Genomic DNA, 20,887 nt, shown 5'->3' with positions numbered 1-20,887 from the left:
GAAACTTAAGTTCAAACAACAGTTCGATATCAAACAGTGCCTCCAGCAAATCAGAGAACCAAAACGCAGAAAAACTGTCTGGCAGGCCTACTTGTTGGCCTTCAACCAACTTCTTTTCCAGTTTGCACTTCAGTTTCAAAAAGGTTTTCGTACTTTTCCAGAGAGGGAATAGTTTTCGGCTGCATTTCTTCAGTCAGGGAGGAAAGAACTGACTCATGTAAAGCATCTCTTTTTTTTGAGCAGATCTGGGTAATAATGTGCACAACGTGAGGCTCTACAAAGCAGCAGCCATTGAGCCCAAGCTCTCTTCATAACTGTAACAGCGCTCCACTTAAGCTAATAGGAACCACTGCGATTAAAACAGCAGCGGCCCGCTTTAAGAAAACTGTAGACTCAAGACTGAGCAGCCATTTTGTAGGATGAAAACTGGCAGTTTTTTCAAAAGGTTATCTGAGGTATATGTCTGTTTATCATTATGGAGAACTTAGAGCAGCTTCAATGTGCTTCAGGTTGACTTCTTAGCATGCACAAACTGCCTCACTGGACATATTTAGCACGTTTTCTCAAGCCATTTTGTTACAATGATCTCTTGCTGTGTAAATGTTTTTCTAAACCAATAGTGAATTCTGATTTAAAAACAAACCAAAAGCACAACAATTCCGGGAGGGGATGACAGGCATGTGTTCTTTGTGTGTGGAAGTTTTGAAATGAAGTACTCTTGCTCTTCAAAGTTTTTCCTTGTGTTGAGTGCATCTCTAACAAGGCTTCACAGCTTTTGGGAAACTTAACAGCTTTTCACATGCTAAAGCTGTAAACTGCTGAATGAGGCAATACACAAGCACATTAAAGTACTTTGGTATGAGGTGAGGTGTAAGCCTGTGCTTGTGGTGCTGAGGATGGTGCAACCATCACCGTATTTAAAACAAAGCGTCTCCTCAGTGATTTATGGAATCGGTGACAAAGCTCAAGGATAGATAATGCAATACCAGACAGTGTCACCCTTATTTCTAATAAAACTTCTGACCAAGAGGTTTGTTCTTCCATAAAAATGTAGCATTTTCAAAGATTTGATCACCACTACTTTGTAGTATGGTTTGAGGCTGCTGTTGGACTTCTAATAACAGCACAGTGACATTGGCTTTGCAATGGTGGATCAAAATAGTTTTGTGCTGTGGAGTCTGAACCAATACCCTCAATGTTAATGGGTGTATTTCAAATCACATTAGGAAGTTCTTGACCAAACTCTGGGCAATTTCTTTCCAAAGCTGAAAGGAACAATTTAAATTCCCAAATAACATTGCTGGAGAAGTCAAAGTTATGGTCTCTTCTAAATTAGGATATTTTTCTTGTTAAAATGCTAATGATAAAATGGAAGCTTACAAAACCTTATATGCTTTTGTATCATTCTCTGTTGTATATTTGTTCTGTTAATTAGCTGGTTTTTAAACTATATTCCTATTTTCTTTTGGTGTTTGAATTTCAGGTTTCATTTTGAGACTATATAAGGACTTCTTTGTAGGCAGTTCTATAATTAGATTTGCTTGTTATTTGATGATACACATTTTCTATTATGACTATTCTGTAAATTAAATATGTGAAGTCAGATTCTTTACCTATGTAAGTAATCAGTGATTTATTTAAGTAGGATGGAAGCAATAGTGAAATGTGATGTGTAATAGACAATATAGTACCTTGTGGTAGAAGAGTAAATTCTCTTTATAAGGGTTAGGGTAAGTTCATCTAGCCCAGCCTTCTAATTTGCTGGAAATGCCCAAGTAGTTTATAATGACTCTGCTCATGTTGGTACAAATTTAGAATTAAAAAAAAGACATCCACAAGTGCAAATAAACTGAGAATCCTCCAGACAGCAATACTGAAGAGCCCTTTGTTGGAGTAGCCCTTTTCCAAAACACCACGGGCTCTGCCTCTGTTACAGTGCTGAACTGAGGACTTGAGAAACTACTGCTGTGGCAGGTGAGATTCACTGTAGGGGAAGCCAGAAGAGTCCTTGTTGCAGGAATACAGACCATGTTCATGTAAAAGGCATGAACTATGTGTTTCAAGAATGTTTTGTCTGTTGTTGTGGTTTGGTTTTTTTAGCTGGGTTAATTGACTTATATAGGATTAAATCTCAGTTCTTGGTCAGAAGTCTTCTACGTACTGAGAGTGGATGAATTCTGGGTTACGGGATAGAGCCCCAAGCATACAAAAGGCTGTAATTTTCCTATAATTCGAACAGTCCAGAAGCTGGTGTCAGAGGTCTCTCCTCTGCGCTGCATCTTTTTTTCCTGTTGTGCTGTAGTAGCACACGGAAGAAAAAAACCTCTTAAAACCAGCATCAACTCATTAAACCCTGTGGTACTCCTGAACAAACTTTGCTTTCTAATGTGTTGATAACAATTGTATGAATGACCAGCCTGAATTGGTATGTTGTGGAAGGTGATGGATCCATAGCTTTGGAGGCTGCTAAGCTAGGAGAGATGCAACACTCTCCTTCTCCAGTTATGGGACTACAGGAGGCAAATTAGGTCTGGTGGGTGACATGGATGTTTTGCGGCAGAATAAATTTGTTTTAATGGCTGTGGTAGATGGAAAGCAAGATGCTTATATGCCCTATTGAAATGGAGAAAACGAATGCCAGAGAACTGGGCAAAAAAACACTGGGAGGGGGCAGAATATAATGAAGGTGCTGTTGTAAGAATGCAGACTGCCTAGGTGCAAAGACCATAACACACTGCAGAACTGGGCAGGGCTGACCACAAGAAGTTCATGACCATCACTGGGGCATTCAGACATGGCTGTGACCTAGCAGTATGAATAATGTGTCACTGTCCTGCTGGGTGTACTGGATGTTGTAATTTCTTTTGATTAGAGTTGGCTGTTGGAAAGCTTCCAAATGCTGAATTTCTGTATTCACTTTCAAGCCACTTTTAAGCCTATTCTTTGTTAATCATATTTGGCTGGCACGTTGGTCACTCACTTCACTACCAAAGGTCGTGGGGGGAACTAGCCTGTGCTGATGTGATGTTAAATCCCTTCATCTGTGGGAGCTCCTGATGGTTTTGACTTTGAATGTGGCCTTGAACATCTGTTCTCTCCACCTTTGTAAAGCCAATGCTCAAAGGGAGCTGCTTGCTCCTGCACTGGCGGCTTTGTGTACTGGAGTAGTTCCTTACTCCTACCTCTCTTCCACAAATATAGACATCCTTGCAAGGTGGAGTGCTGTAAATAATCTCTGCTGAGTTGTAAATGTTTATTTGTTTTCTTTTGTCATTTTTTGGCAGGTTGTCTGTGATAATTTTGTTAATTGCCACTTGCAAGGAAGGATCCCACTTAGTGTTTTCTCTATACTTATTACACATGTATAAAAAAAATGTCATTTAGCTTTATACACATTTGCATGAAACACTACTGTTGCTTTGTAGGAGGATTAGCTCTAACTGCTTGACAGGAGAGTGTGTGTTTATATAATGTGTAGTATTCGTGACTATAAATACATTTAAACATCAGAGCTGAATTGCTGATAATGCAGAGCTATCATCAGGATTCAGCAGGCTGCTCTGCAGCTTGTAGGTTGGATGTGAGCGACAGTGCGTTCGAGCCATCTGGAACTGGCAGCTTTGGGGACCTTGGCTGCTGTGAGTGGGTAGAGTGGCGGCGTGCCTCTGGAGGCTGCAGTTCCCGCTGTGTTCTCCCAGGTTTTTCACTAGTGTAAGGGAGTCATGTTGGCAAAAGCTGGAGGGATGGGGGACTTGGACCCAGCACCTCCTCTCTTCTCTTTCCCCCATAGTGCTGGGTAGAGAAGTGGAGACGGTAAGCAATGCATATACAATTAACCTACTGCCTCTTTATCTTGAGGGAGCTTAGAGTTGACAGCAACAAGAAAAAGTGCAATTGTAAGCTTATTTACTACATTTGTTAACCATCTGGGATATAAAGCCTCTAAAGTGAAGGAGCTGTCAGATTTCATTCTAGTTAACCCTGTGGAAGCAAAAGACTTGATTTTAATTTCTTTCATCAGGCATTCAGTTTAGTAACAACCTTGGACAAAAAGCAGTGCTGATGGAATTTTTTTTTTATTCTCTTGGTATATCCACATTGTCATAGGAGCTGATTACTGACAGAGGTCAGCAGGGCTCCTGCTGGAGGACAGGGGAGGAGGTCATCAAAGAGTGAGAAACTCTTCCTTGACTCACGCTGTCAGGTGCTGTGAAAGGTGATGGATCCATAGCTTGGAGGCTGCTAAACTAGGAGAGATGTAATACACTCCTTCTCCAGTTATGGGACTACAGGAGACAAATTAGGTCTGGTGGGTGACATGGATGTTTTGCAGCAGAATAAATTTGTTTTAATGGCTGTGATAGATGGAAAGCAAGATGCTAATTTGACCTCTTGAAATGGAGAAAATGAATGCCAGAGAATTCAGCAAAGACACCAAGAGGGGGCAGAATATAATGAAGATGCTGTAGCATGCCCTGCAGAGTGTTGTGAGCTCTCCTTGAGTTTGCACAGAGAGAGAACAGCAGGATTCATCTTCAGAGCTTCCTGAATAAGAATGCAAGAAAAAATACAATGCAAGAAGAACTGGCACAAATTGTGACAGTTTAAGGTACTAGAAATGTAACAATGAATAATGTAATGGGGATGGTAAGCTTTGCTATATAGTACTGAAAAAACTTGCTTTGCTTTTGGTTTGTAACTGTGGAAACTGGGCTGTGTTTTTCTTTGGCTTTTTTTTTTTAATTTAACAGTTTAGAGCTATGCTAGCAAGGTTGAGAATTGGTGCTGCTTTCCTCTCTGAACACTAGTGAACAAAAGTAAAGAAATTCAGGAAGAGAAATGACTTGAAGAGGGAAAAACAAGTAAGAACAGCATCTCGCAGCAGGGAGCCAAATTTTACATTGGAGCAACATTGGCTCCAATGGAGCAAATGTAATTTAGAGCAGGAGAGTATTTGTCCGTGGATTTTGAAGGCAGTGGGAAGAAAAGATGCTCCAGTATGGATCAGAGAGGGGAAAAAAGCCAGTATCAAGGATGGGACAGAGAATGTGTGATTATATAAAGCAGCTGTAGGAATTCCCTGCAAAGCAGGTCCATTACCTTGGTGGGAATCTCTGTTGTGATGTACACAGGCTTGGGCTCTGGCCTTGAGGTACCGCTGTTGGGTGTTGAATTACCTCTCCTGAACGTGTAGGAGTTAGAGGTGTGGTTGCCCCCAGGAAAAATGAATAGTGGGAACTGTAGAGCCTTGCAGTGTGGGAATTAAGTGTTCTGCACTACTGAGAATCAGGTTGCTTTGGTGCCAAAATATGGATTTAGTTGCTTAAAATTAAGTCTGCCTGTGTCCCAGTTTCCCCATCTGTAAAATGTATTACAGCAATTTCAGCTAATCCTATTAAATTGTAGTACTAGTGTTTCACTATTAATATATCTACAAGGACATGCATCATGGTAACTTTACCCCATGGTGACTAAAATGTCTGCAGTAGCTTAGTATAAAATAATCAGAGCCTCCGGGACTCCGGAGCTCTCCTTTTTTTAATTGGTTGACTGGAAAGAAATTATGCCAATTTTTCTCCAAGTAAAGATCTGGTCTACCCTCACCATGACGGAGGGAAAGCAACCTAATTTTCAGACTAAAATTTTTTTACTCCCTCTCAACCCTGCTGTTTTAGGGTAACAAGCAAGTAGGATTTGGTGAGAAAGCTTTGTCTTTCCTTTGCAGGTTAAACTTGTGATTTTTTGTTTGTTTGTTTTTTTATCTAACATTGTTCAAGGAAGGACTCGGGTGCCTTCAAAATGCAAAGACTGTGTGTAATGAAAAGACTTCCTGCTAGGCAAGGAAAAAGCTTCAGAGGTAATTATAGCTCTGTTTCTTCAGCATTTTGTTCCATTTAGTGTTTTATTAAACCTCTCACCTGATCTTTGGTGTGTGTATGATAAAAGGAAGTTTGTAGTGCAACCACCTCTGATAGATGATATAATCCTTTTAGCAGGCAGGATGTAAAATAGGTCCCATAACGCATTAGGATTTCCTCAGAAATCTCTGGCAAGGCTAATTATTTTTTTCCTAGCCACTGAGCAATCGCTAACTCTCCCCACAGTTACTAAGGGCTTCTGACCTTCAATATTTCTTCTGCACTTGTGCAGAGATTACACCTAGAGTCCCTCAAGGACACAGCACCTGGGTTACTGTTTCAAAACAAAGCTCCCCATGAAGGACACAATTTTTGACTGATGCGGTTTCTGCTTGCTCAGTGCATCCTCCGAAGACAGTAGCATAACATGTTGCATTGCCATAAGAAGAAATAAAAAGCCTGTGTTCTTCGGAGTCCATTATATTAATAGAAATCATTAATACCCTGTTGATTGCAGTGGCAATGCAGCAATTACAATATATCTAATGTCACTGTTGGAAGGATTGTAGAGGAAGGTTATGGCACAAGTTTGAAAGTAGGTGCTTACAGCATGCTGCTTGAATAAATCTCTAGACAAAGGGGAGGCAGTGTGACCTAGAGAACTAGGTCCCAATTCCTGGTCAAACATCCCAGACTCTTACTGAAGCCCCAGTAAGAGACCGCAGCCTACCTCCTTCATAATGTTTCTGACCTGAACTCATGAACCTGATGATCTGTCAGAGATCCATGTTTCAGAAAGGCTGGGAAAACTGATGCGGGGGGGTGTCCAGCAGGCAGTGAGCGCCTGGCATTCAGTGCCTCGTTCTGCTGGCTGAGCATGGGTCTCACCCCTCTCTGCCTCTTCTGCACAGTCACTCTTTTCCTCTGTTTAGGAGCTAAGGTTTAATTAGGGTAAGGCTTTCAAGTGTTCACCAACATGTGGCAACATTTTGGATGTCCAGATTTTTTTCCAGATATCCTGAGTACGTTCAGCTCTTCTGACTGCTTATGGATACTTGGTAGTTGTTGTGGTTTAACCCCAGCCGGCAACCCAGCACCACACAGCCGCTCGCTCACTCCCCCCGGTGGGATGGGGGAGAGAATCAGAAGAGTAAAAGTGAGAAAACTCGTGGGTTTGAGATAAAGACAGTTTAATAGGTAAAGCAAAAGCTGTGCACGCAAGCAAAGCAAAACAAGGAATTCATTCACCATGTCCCATCGGCAGGCAGGTGTTCGGCCATCTCCAGGAGAGCAGGGCTCCATCACGCCTCACAGGTACTTGGGAGGACAAAATGCCATAAGTCTGAAGGTCCTCCCCCTTCCTTCTCCCCCCAGCTTTATATGCTGAGCATGATGTCCTATGGTATGGAATATCCCTTTGGGCAGTTGGGGTCAGCTGTCCCGGCTGTGTCCCCTCCCAACTTCTTGTACACCCCCAGCCTACTCGCTGGTGGGGTGGGGTGAGAAGCAGAAGAGGCCTTGACTGTGTAAGCACTGCTCAGCAGTAACGAAAACATCCCTGTGTTATCAACACTGTTTCCAGTGCAAATCCAAAACATAGCCCCATACTAGCTACTATGAAGAAAATTAACTCTACCCCGGCCAAAACCAGCACAATAATGCTGAAGATTAGTCTTAAGGTCTCCAGAAACATTTAAAATAAGAACTCACTTGCAAAAATGTGAGGCTTACCCTTCTTGAAGTATTCATTGTTTAATAAAATTAATTTGCATTTAGATATCTTTACTGTAATTACTTTATGTACAAGGGCTGAAATCACAATGTGATGGGCAGGTGCTGAGAACTTAAGACTCAGGTCATATGTAATTTAGAAATGAATATTCTACCTCTTATTTTTAATAAGTTAAATGTTGCCTGTTGTAGTGCTTTATTTGAAATCAGTTTCACTGAAGGCGAGTTCAAAACCATTCCCTCTACTGCTCCTCTGAATGAGGAGTTCCTGCAACTTAAAGCTTGCTCTCTCTGTTTAATGTTCTTCTACTTCAAACACTGATTACTACTGCCTTCGCCCTTCTCTCTCAGCATCTCCAGAAGACAGGCGATGGCCTAGAGCAAAAGAGTTAGGGTTCCCAGCCCCGCATGTAGGTCTGGGAACCTCAGGGTTCCTTGTGAATGGGAAGCCAAGACTTGAAAAAACATGTTCCTCACTGTTGTAGGCACAGTCTCTTTTAAAACATTATTGTCAAGTGTATGACACTACCATTTAAATAAATAATCACTAGAGCCACATTCCCATTCAGCTGACAGCCTGTTTCTTATCTCAGTAATTTTTATGGTTCCCCAACCAGAGCTCAATATACCACATATACAAAATAATTACAATGAAGCAAAGTGTTCATTTGCTTTCTTTGAGGGGTACATTTTTCAAATATTCCCTAGGAGGGAGTTTTACCTAACCTAGGAACTTTCAACGCTGTTATAGCTGTAACTGAAACTGTAATGATGCAACTAAATATTAAACCATCAATCAGATGCTCTGTGGTGATGCTTAGTTAGATCCGGAACACCCAAACTAAAAGGAAAAAACAAAAGCAAAATACATGACAGGTCAATGCATGTTTTTATGGGTTTGTTGGACTGAAAGTGGAGGAGGCCTCAAGTGAGTTTAGTGCCACCAAACATGTGACTATGAGATGCCATTGAGGAACTGCAGGGAGAATACAAAATCATCAGCAACCTACAGTGCCTAGCACAATGCCATCCTCTTCCGTAAGTGAAGACTGTATGCACTTCCTTATCTCACACAAATAACATGCTTTTTATAAAACCCATTTCTGATGCAGGTAGAACAACTTTACAGATGGGAAGCTGCAGCACAGACGTTAAATGACTTTGAGAGTTGTACAGGAAACTTGAGCCCAACTAGGATTCAAACCCAGGTCTCAACTTGTAGAGGTTTTCTAGTAACTAATGGATTGTCTTTCTGTTGTGGTAATTGTAATAATAGTTTATGTGATACCAAAAAAGTCTGATGCTCCTGAAAACTTTCAAAGGCATGTATGGGATCCCTGCTAAAATGATACTATAACATTGATATAATAAATGCCCAAAATGTATTTCTTGTCTAGCTGTGGAGTTGGCTGGTTCATGTAATGAAGCTATTCTATGTATTCTGGAATACCTGTTATTTATAACTTGGGTTTTTTTCCCCAATTGAGGGAGAGTAAAGCTGGAGGAGATTTGCCAAAGTATGACAGCATTCCTTACTACTTCTAAGGCCTTTATATTGCTGGAATAGCACAGTAAAGCTCCTGCGTAATGAAAACCTGAGTCACTCAAACTATGATATTACTTCTACCAAAGGTAACTTTTAAAAGTGCAGATATACTCAGTAGGGCATGATCCTTGTAGCTAATGAGATCTTTCCCTTTCTTTGCATTTACCTGGAGTTCTGCATTTCAGAGACACTTCTATGAGCTCTGTAGAGACCTGCTTTACAAGCTTTTAAACTAGAGACACATAGTCTGGGGTCTGCCCCTTTTCCTCTGACAAAAACTTGCTTTATTATTTGTTGTGTGTTTTCTTTAAAGTAATTCTTGGTCTGCAAGTCCATGTTCTGCTCTTTTTTTTGTAGCAATTTAATGGTTGTGACCTGAAAATTTGTCCTCTTGTCTTATTTTTGTGAGTGCTTGCGCTCCCATTGCGTTAGAAATGAGGTTGAATGAATGAAGGCTTACTTCTCCCATCCCCTCTCTCTGGTATAGTTTGTATATGGTAACTGCTTGCAGTTGGATACTCCAGTGGTTCCTGCATTTCAGAGGTTCTTAGGCTATCCATTTATAACTGAAAAGCCAGCATTTTGCTGTAACCCCAGGAAGGTGTATATATTGTGATATCAGAACTGCATGTGCTAGAAAGCGCATACATCCTGTGCGTTCTTTCTCTACAATGGAGCTTATTTCTGTTTACTTCTGTCATATTGTGACTCTGTTTTTTTGAAATCTAAGCATTTGATTGATGTGGTGGGTAGATGTGTGACCCATTACTGCTCTCAGGGCCATTAAAGGCTAGACTAGATCATTCCAATGTATCTTAGCATAGATTTGTTGAAGTCAAAAGAGCAGTGACAAATTAAACATATGACAATCTAGCCCTAAAAAGTGATCCAGCATGTTGGAGTGTTCTGGCTGATAAACAGGAATGATGTGTTTGTTTTCCTTCTTTGTAGAGTCAGAGCAAAGCAGGCTCTGCAGGGATGCTGAAATTGCTTGCAGCAATGTTTTCTGTAATATGAATCCAAATAAGTGAACAGACAAAGCTTTCCATAAGGGTAACCAGCTCACAAGGGAAGAATCCCTTTCTCAGATGCCTTGGGTACGTTTTTACAGCAGGGATATTTCTGGGGAAAAGCAAAGAAGCTGAGTGGTACAGTCTCCAGTCCTGTCATGGTCTCGTTTAGAGTCCACGTAGGTAGGTTATAGCCTGCTGCACAAACGGCTTCTCCACTGCCAAATCCCACCAAATGGTGTCCAGCGACAGCAGTTTCCAGAGGGGTACCTGACAAGAGGGAAGATGTGGCTAACCAAAGCACAGCACTTCAGTGATGCAGTATAGGCTTTTCCTGTATTTCCTATACATAGGCTATAGGCTTTTCCTGTATTTCTTTAGTAGTGTGACTGGGGAGTAAAGCCTCTGAGCATTAGGTTGCAAAGACTTAAATCTGTGTCTTATTAGCATTTGTCTAGCTTACTCTTTTGAATGCTTTAGTAACTAAATCCTGGGGAATTTTACCAGAGTACTTTCATGGGTCAAATTAATGTTAGATGATATTGCCAATCATTCAAAATGCCTCTTCTTTTCCAGTGACAACCTTTTTATACATTAGTGCAATATGTAATTGTGTGCCTGAGGTGGATCCTCTGCTTGCTGGATCTAGGCTTTGTTACAGAAGTAACTGAGAAATAGAGGTAAACAGACCTCACCATAAATGAAAATAGCTTCCCATCTGTATGCTCTTACAAACTGCTCTAGCTTTGGTTTGGAGCAGCAGGTTATGGTCACTAAGAATGAACTGCAGGAGTTAAAGAAATTGGAAGCTCATGAGAAGGAAGAAATGGTCTCTCCATACAGTTTCAGCATCTACTGGTGTCAAAAACCAATTCTGCACACCATCTCTCAGGGGAAAGGGCAAGTAGCTCTCCTGAGCCTCTCTGCTAATTTTGGGCTCCTTCAGTTCAGAGCAAGGTGTCAGCAGGAAACTATTTCCTCAGCTGTGTGCCAGGTGGTGTATCCTTCTTTTGTCTTTGTTCTCACAGCTGGTAAAATTGGATAACTGTTTTATTTGTTGCTTACCTCACTGGGTAACCTAGGACAGATATCCTAAAACAAATGCCATTGAGCAAAGATGATGATAATAATAATAATGCATAGCGTTTCTCCAGCATGTTTTTATCTTCAAAATGCTTTACAAGCAGTAATTTAAAAGCAGCAAGCGAATGGAGAAAAATACCACAAATGTTGCGATCAGTCCTAGGCAAACTGCGACTGAACTTGGTTGCATCATGGCTGACGGCGTCACCGTGTCGACAGGTGTCAGCCGAGTGCCACCGAATGCGCTGGCCGGAGCGCAACTGCCGCTGCGCGTTTTTCACCCCCCTTGCAAGGCAGAGAGGAGGATTACTTCAGGTGGAGAAAATGTCAGCCTTCTTGGATGCTCACTGAGCTTGGTAACTGGGCTTCAGTGACATAAAATTGAGAGAGATGTAGAAAAATCTGAGTAGTGCTGTGCGAATTGCTGCAAATGGCGTTAGGGCAGGCGACTGGGAGCGTGTTAGCGCAAGCTGAGCCAGGCTGCGTTACCCCTCTTCTCTAAAGGTGTTTGCACTTTTGCAGTGACAGTTAACACGCGGAGGATAAATTCTCTCTCAGGTGACTGACTCACTTTTCACAGCCTTAGATATAAGACAACACCTATGTCTGACAGTATATGTACTTCTGTGACTAACTAGTTTCCAGTAATCAAGCTGACTTAGTTATCGGTGTGTTGTTTTGAGCATGGCAGGCATCTCCTTGGGCTTCTGTATGTATGAAGACAGGACCAGGTCTCTGTTACATCAGCCTAGTATCAGACTGTAACAGATATGAGGGTATTATCTGTGCAATCAGATAGGGGAAATAAAGGGATTGAACTCTGCTTATATTTTATAGACTTCATGTCATGAAGTTTGATTCAAGCAGCTTGAAAGGCCAGTGTATGTCTCAGCATGATAATTTTGACATGCACTACATCTCTGGGGAGAGAGTGCATCTGTCAGCTGCTTCTTTCATGTTGAACCTGTCATAATCAATAAGAATAGCTCATTGCATAGAAAACATTTGTGCAAAGGACAAGGTTATCTATTTCTTGTAGAATATCCCCAAAGCATTAAAATAATTTCCTTCTGTATTATGATCAATCATTATCTAGCAATGTGTATAAAGAATATCTAACTACAAAATACTGCTATCTCTGATGTAAAGCCATCTGAAATTCCACCTGGAGACATAATTATGAATCTGATATAAATTTAGGTTTACACTACATTTCCTGCCAACATTAAAACAAACCAACCAACCCAAAACCAAACCAACAAACCCAAACAAAACCCCAACAACAAAAACTAAACCCTGAATAGTTTTTAGCATTGTTGGGTGGGGGTGGACTGTTTGGCTTGGTTTTTTTTAAATAGTTTAATCATGTATAAAACAATTTAAAAACCTTTCACAAATGGTTTTTACAACATAGATGCGAATTACCAGTTACATTATACATATAGATAGAAAGAGGAAGATTAGAAGGTAATGGAAGTAAAACTGAGCTCACTTTTGAGTGAGCCTATAAAAATGTTCTATAGAAATGTGTAATTTTGAGCTGCAATAGAACATTCCTTTCCTGTGTTTATATATTCAAATCCTCAGTTAGGATTTTCTATCTAATCTTCATTTTCTATACCAAAAATCTGAAGAAAGACCTTTTCTTCTCTATAGTTCAATTTGCAGATGTCCTGGTCACGAGAGCAGAATAAGCACATACAGAGGCACACACCTTCCCCCTGCCCACCCGGTTCTGTGCCTTGCTCCAGCTATCAGGACCACTCCCTTCCTAGAGCACTTAGTGAGTAATTCTCTCAATGTATCTCGGTAATGGACCATTATTCTGAGACCTTCAGCACTGGGAAAGAAATATATCCTTGTGCAGTGGGCTAGCTCAAGATCGATGTGCCTCTAAATTCTGAAAATAGGTCTCAAGTGTGTTATCCTTCTGTCCAGCAGGGAATTTCAATTCCCAAAGCACAAACTCCTCCTATTTGATACGAGGGTGTTACTGGAAAGCAGAACTCCGTCCTACTTGTGGCTCTTCTGTTGCCTTTATCACTGTTTAGGCTAACAGAGCTTAGCCAAGCCCCTAATTAAGGTCTTAACTCGGATGCTGTTTTGCAATCAACCTATGATCATGTGCCTACGGATTCCATATGTGTTAGAGTGGAGATGGATCACAGAGCTCAAAAGTAACTCCCAAAATAGTTCGTGTAGGCTGACTTTGGATTTCACACTGACTGGGATAGTTCTTGGAGAATCATTTGGGGCAAAAGAAAAAAGAAAAAAAACAAAACTTGAAAATCTGTCATGGTATTCTCCCATACTGTCTCATGGGAGATGCTGTCATCTACATTCAAATTTATTTCTGAACAAAATGATGTAGTTTGTTCCAGGCTGGAGCACATGCATGTGTTTACATGCAAGCTGGACAATGGGGGGACCTGAGCACTGGAGTGAAGTAGAGAGCAGCTGCACGGACATGATAAAATATTCTTGCAGCTGTGACTAAGTATTAAGTTCAGTTTATGGCTAACAACTGCAGCACGTTAGAATCATCCAAACTTATCTTTTTATGCATGCAATACCATTTACACTTTGCAGTCGAAGTCCAGGAATCTCATAGTTATTAAAGAAAATTAGACAGCAGAACATTCAACTCAATTTATGTCCTGTTCATTAATGGTGGCAAACTAGAAGTATGTATTTAGGCTTGATCAAGATTCAGTGTTATTGAGCTTGCCTGTCTCTCTCCTTAAATACTGCTATGGTTAAAAACCTGTTAGAAGCAAATCTGACAGTTTGTGGCTATTTGGTAGTTGTATTGTTCATACAGTAATAGAACTTCATTCTTGAAAAGCATTTATTTTCAAATTACCCCGTAATGACCTCCTGTTGAGGTAATCGCATATTTGGACATCATAATATTTTGAAACATCTCCCTGAATTGTAGGATAACACTTCTTAAATATTGCAAGAGGAGTATTAGCATAGGCTGAGGCTACCAGTTTCCGTTATGGTTGAACAACCTGAGAAGTTGCTGCTTAATCAGGATTCCCAGGAGGTGAGGGCTGGATTTGCCTCTATTGATGTGTTGCAGTCTCTTAGAAGTCTGCAATTAATTTCCATTGGTACTTTATTGCTACAAGTATCTTCCTGAACTAAAACGTTTGCACCAAATTCTATGGCCTTTGTTCAGAAGTTGTTCTGCCTTTTGCATAGGTCAATTTTTGTTGTTGTAAATTTCTGTATGTGTTCAGAGGAATGATTTCAATTTAGAATTCCTCCAGAAGCAGTACAAGCAGAATCTTTACAAAGCAATCCCACTGAATATAGATTGATTATTCCTATTTCCTAACGTTCGCTGAATCTATAACTCTTTGCTGGCCCAGGAGTATTGGTACACTGGTCCTGTCAAAATGCAGCTGCTAGGGATGCAACTACGCAAAATGTCTTCTATCCCTCCATCCCTCTTCCTTTCCAGCCTCCAGTCAAAAGAGCTAAATCAAGCTAGTGAATTAAACTGGGAGGACTGGTGCTGTTTTATGTTGCTGTTGCTTTCAAAGCAAAGCAGTTTCTCTTTACTTTCCCATATCTCGGGGGGGGGGGTGTGTGTGTGTAAAACTTCACTATTGTGCTGGCAATGTTTGCCTCGCCTAAGCGTTCTATCTGAGGGCTCATGAGTTCTGTCTGAGGGCTCGTTCTGTCATGAGGCCATCAGTGCCTTTGTTCTGCAGGTCTTTGGCAGGGACATCATTAATGTCAGGAGACTCCTCAGATAGTCTGTCTCCATGATACAGACTAGCAGAATGCGCTCTGTTTCAAGACCATGCCGGGTTCATAAGCAGTGTCCCCCAGTGGACATCTGCCCACAAAGTGGCACAAACAATTTATGGGTAGCTCATTTGCAAATGAATTACACATTGTGATCAGCTCTCCCTCGCTTGTAAACACATCACATGGGGTTTGCAGTGGATGTAAGGGACACATCAGCTGTTAGAATGGCATACTACAATTATCTTAAACAGGCCTGCTAACAAGTGTTAACATTCTGTCTTCTGGCTATATAGCTATCTAGGCTCTATGAGAGTCAATCTGTCTCAATATTATAGCTCTATACTGTGTTCTGAAACTGTGCTGTATGACACAATTCAGTTCCCTGTCAAAGTGCCTGAAAAGAAGGGGGAGGGAGGGAGGAATGAAGACTTGACATCATTTTAGAGCTGAGAAAATACAGAGACTGAGACTTTTCATTGATTCTGTAATTCAGTTTATGCTGCTCTTTTATTTTTTCAATTGATATGGTATTTTTGTTTTAATAAGACATTTAGTCTATACCATGCTATTAAAAATCTTAAACTTATGCTGCATGGCTCACGTTCAGCAGCATAATACTCTTCCTGGCTGAGTAAGCATTACACCTGTAACTCAGCTACAGGAGGCAAAGCTTGTGGAAAATGTATTTTAAAGTATACTTTAGAAAGTTGTAGAGTGTCTAAACTTTATGCACTTTTTGGAATATGGGTAGTGCAAAAAATGAAAATAACAAGTGATCACACATCATGGTGGAAAGGTTGGAGGCAAGCAATCATGAGCAACATAAATTTGTTTAAAGACCTGAATGATTTCTAATGAAAAGTGCTTGATGGTAGTTTGGCTGTACAAAGTGTATGGGGGGGCCTAGTCATGCTCTTCTGGCAAAATGTGATAAAGGACTTGGATTATTTTTGCATTCAGTGTGGGAATAATCGTAATAAAACTCTAGAAAGCATTTTGCAAATATTAAATTAGTAGTTATCAAAATACTCCTTTCAGGAAGGAAAGTATTACTGCCTCAAGAAATTGCTAGGTTAAATAACCTGTCCAAAGCCAATGAAAAAACCAAGGGTCAGACCAGATTTATTATTGCAAAATGAAAAAGCAAATTATGTTTGGAGTTGCAGTGGAGTTCCTAGCCCTAAACTCCTGTGCTGTCTAGAAGGTTTGGGCTTGATGGTAGCTTCGTCCACAGGACACACATCTTCAGGAAAGGTCATAAAGACAATGTCAGCTCAGTTGTCGGGGGAATGGACCTGCTGGTGCAAAGCCGAATATGCTGCAGTATTGTTTCATAGCAAGGCAACTAATCTGAGCAAAAAATCCTAATGGAGACAAAGCACTGGGGTAGACTTCACCATACGAAAGCTAGATGGGCTCAACCCCATTTCTGCAATCCAACTCCTATAGCTCCATTGTGGTGCAGATTGCAGAACTGCTGCTCCATTAGGATTTACAGCATGAGATCTGGTGAGAGTCACCCACATGGATTTGACTTTTTTGGCAGCAAAGATACAGGGAGGCTTTTCTGTCTCGTGGGGAGGCTCAGCAGTAGCAGTGGGTATAAATTAATAGGTTATGAGAGTCTGTTACAAAGCTGTCCAATGTTAATCTCATTGGATGTATCTGTATTTAGAATTAATTGTGTTTCTGCTGATACAGGCTCACATAGGAACTATGTTTGTGTACCTACTCATTTGCATGTTAATGGGGTTCTCCAGGGTTTTTCCTTGATCTTTAACAATAGGAAAGCCTGGCTAATTGAAATTTATTTGAAAAGGGTTTATTTGCCTCTTGGGCTAGGGACAATAAACTATAACAGCTGAGGAAGGCTGCAATGCTCATGTTAGCGAGTTAGATTTTAATACCTGAGCATACCCACACTGGCAGGATAAATTAACAAAGTGAACGGTTTACACTGATCCTTCTCATGCTAACCACCCTAAATTGGTTTTGGTCCAGCCTATTCATGTAGTGACTGCTTCACAGCAGCTGAGGTGGGAACTCTTGATTTTTAGTGGAACAAAGGACCTGCATGTAAAGCTTTCCATGTGCCATAGCTGTACACTTCTAACAGATGAATCTGGCTCAAGAATGTAGGAATGACAGCCCATAAAGATCTGCCCCAATTACCACCACTAACATTCATTAAAAAAAAAAATTGAACATCTGAACTGTCCTTGAGTGCTATACATTGAATTCTGGCCTTGTTTATTCTAATGTCTTTGATTCTCTAAACCCCTTATTCCACTGTCACTGGTGCAAGACACTTCTATCTCAGATCTTTGTGGAGTCTTCCATACAGCCCCTTGCTCTCAACATGACTCCTGTCCAGAAATGCTGGAAAGTGTTGGTGAAGCATGACAGTTGCTGTAGTGGATCAACGTACTCTGAGAATTACCTCTAGGCTGCGAATATTGTGATGGCTCAATTTATCAGCTGCCCCCTTTGCCAGCACCATCAGTCAAACTGGAGCTGGAGGTCAGGATTTCAGTGTGGAAATAACATTTTGGGTGAATGATGATGATTATTTGTGGAGGGGAAGGGTTGTGTATTTTTACTACTTGTCCTCTGTGGCCTGTGTTTTCAGCTAACTGCATGAGAGCTATTCTGATGTGCACCTTCTGGGGTCCTTTGTTTTTAACCCAAACACTGTGGTATCTTTCTGTCTAGTCACCAAAACACACTGCAGGGCCTCATTAGCACTTCACTAATCTCTGTGTTTTAGATCTCCCTATGATTTGGTGGTCTCAGTCCATCTCTTTGCAAATATTTAATTGCTGGGTCTTATATTGAGGTTTTTGTTAGGAAGAGTTCATTATAAGGCAGATAGCACATTTCCTAGTACAGAACAGAGTATAATCACAGCTGAAGCACAGCTGTCAAAATAAAATGAACACAGAGTGCAGTTATTGCTTTAATTGTGTTTATATGCTCGTTAACTCTGAAAACTTCACAGTCCAAAGTGGTTCTTCTGCTGATAGTGCGGTAAGCAATGGGCTACCATACTTCTGTAACCAGAGTCCAACTGGATTTTGTCTTTCTGTCCTGAGACAGAGCTGATTAATGTTTTAAAGGGAGTATGGCGTTCCCTGTGCTCTCCCAAGGCAGGGAAAAGTAAATGTGGCAAACAGAGAATACATCACGGACAAGACTGTCATCCTGCCAAAGGAGACAACGGTCTGGAGGTACAACTGGATGCCATGTGGTCTGAGGGTGTAGAGAATTGTCCCAGTGGCAGTTTGCTGTGTGAAACAGGTAGAATGGGTGAGGTCTGTTTCAGGTGGGCTCAAGGCAGCTGTTGCATTCAGAACTGATAAGCCATTAAGCAGCAAGGCCTCACAGATGCAAACACATTGTGAAACTAGCTCTGCTCATACCACCTGGGCACCTTTTCAGAGCATTAACTTAGCATCCTCTTGGTTTTTGAATACTATGACAATTCAGGGAAGGACTGGACCTTGACAGCCTTCCATCCTTTGTATGCCTCCCTATCCCCCAAGACTGTTACTCACTGACAGAATTTCTATAGGAGGGGTAAAGATGTAAAGGCTCTACCATGGTGCACAGCTGTACAATTTTCTGGAGCTTTTTGTAAAAGCAGTGGAAATCCATAAAGGACTGGGAGATACTTGGTTGGCCACATGTTTCTAGAAAGGAAAAAGGAGACCCACAAAACATGTTTCTTGTGCCTGCAGACATGGATGTAATTGGTGTATTCAGCAAATTGCTCTGTCATCCATGGGTGATTTTGTGGTTTTTTATAATTTCCCCTTTTCATTGTCCTTGAACAAACATGAGCCTTTATATCAAATTTTAATTTATTAACCTTTAACATGCTTAGGGTAAACGATGTATCATAATTGACCTTTCCCTTTTGCTATTATTTGTTTGTGATTTCTTCTTCCTATCTACAATTAACAAATTACTTTAGTGCATATATGTTACCATGCATATAAAGGGGTTTCTCATTGTCTCTTTCTTATTTTTGCCTTAAATCTCAGAAATTTTCTTCTGTACAAAGTTCCTTAAAAGTAACCATATAAGTTTCTAGCATCAAATGCAGCAAGTACTGCTTAGGGAAAACTGTGACAATTCCTTCATAATTGTTTCCATTTGTAATCTGGAGTTGTGCATTGTAGATGCACAGCTCCTCCTGTATCTTTTTAAAGAATATCCTTTCACAGGTAATGTTATACATGGGAAGAAAGACTTAAGAAAAAAAGGGGGGGGAGCGGGGGTGTGAGGAACTGTAGAGATAGAGAGATGAAATCCAAAAGCAGAGAATTAAATTCTAACTCAATGCTTAGTTTGAACTTGCAAATTCAGAATTACTACTCACAACTAAAGATTGGTCAGGGTAATCAGTCTGAGGGAAACTGAATTGTTACTTGAGAAAATACTAGATGCAACCTTGTTTAGGTTTTGGAATTTTTTTCTCAATGTTTGTAGTATAAAGACCAGAGAAGAAATTAGCATCGGGTATGGCACCATCCATGCCTCAGACTGAGCTAATTAGGGAGAAACTCAATTGCTCTTTCTAATGTGAGAGCCTGGGTTTCTAAAACACCCTGCATAAAGAGGCATGAGAATTGTGTGGCTAATAAGAACTCACAACTCTAGCTGGAATTAATAAGAATTGCCAGGTACCAAGAATCTTAAAAATGTGTGGGTCCTAGGATAGGAAGCAACTGACTGGATCATCAACTGGCATAGCTCTTTGATGTAACGTATGCTGAAGTGGATGTCAAAAAGTAAATTGCAAAACTGATCCACAGGCTGTTGTGCATCACAGGACAAACCATACAGCGCATAGAGGATGGCCAAGTGTTATGCTTGAGGTAGGATGGGCTGTAGTCACCAAAAAATGTTGCTCTGCTGTCCTGTTTCTTCACGTGACAGGTAGAACAGAATGACAAATAAGCAGATGAGAGTAAATTCCCACTGATGAGGAATGGTGACCAGGTTTATTTGACTTTAATGAGTTTATTGGTATCTGCATCTGAGGGCAGCTCTTTTTAACCAAAGTACATAGTGGTCCTCAAAAAAAAAAAAGGCAGGTTCTGAGATTGTCCAGACTGACTGCACACTTCAACTTCAGGCTAGATACAGTGCTTCATTCTCAACAACTATTTCTTTCATTTTGGCAATATATCACTGCAAATGTCCGGTCAATCTTTGTGAAAAATATAATGGAGGAAGATCAGTCTTGCTGTAATGGACAGCAGCAATAGCAAAGTAAGGCACGAGAGAGTCTTAAATGCTCTTCAGGTGTAAATCCACTGTACCATGTAAGCAAAGCTGACCCTCTAGTAAGGAAATACAAAATAATGTTCTGAGGTGGTTTTTTTGTGTGTGTTTTTTTTTGCTTGTCTCTGCATCTGTTTAGGGGGTGTTTTGCTGTTGACTAGAAATGATGTTAAAGCAAGCAGCAGATGTGCATCCTGAAATATACTGAGATGCTCTTAAATCAGTCTTTGTTTTTAAAGTCCTTTGGAAAGTTGAGAGAGAGAAATAGAATATTAATAGCCAAATTGGTTGATAAACTCTGCAAGTACTTTAGAAGTACCCTTCAAAGAAAGGATGTGGTAAACTTTAAATTGGTCCTGAGGGAGCTACACAGGACCATCATCAAATAGAGCATTTAAATGCAAGTGTGTCAGGAATATTTTTTTTCACCAGCTGGAGCTTGGAAGCATGAAACTTCAGAATGGATAGGTCTTGCTGGGTGGAACTGTACCATATACTGCAACTTCTTATTTTTGTTGTTACTGTCTCTGTGGTTTTAAGCTGTTTGCCTCTCTGTGCTGGAGCTTAAAGCTTATAGCTCCTAAAGAATCATTCTGAGAGAGTGTGTT

This window comes from Gymnogyps californianus, chromosome 19, assembly GCF_018139145.2.
Source record: "Gymnogyps californianus isolate 813 chromosome 19, ASM1813914v2, whole genome shotgun sequence".
NCBI lineage: Eukaryota > Metazoa > Chordata > Aves > Accipitriformes > Cathartidae > Gymnogyps > Gymnogyps californianus.
Note: the sequence above shows the minus strand (reverse complement) of the source record.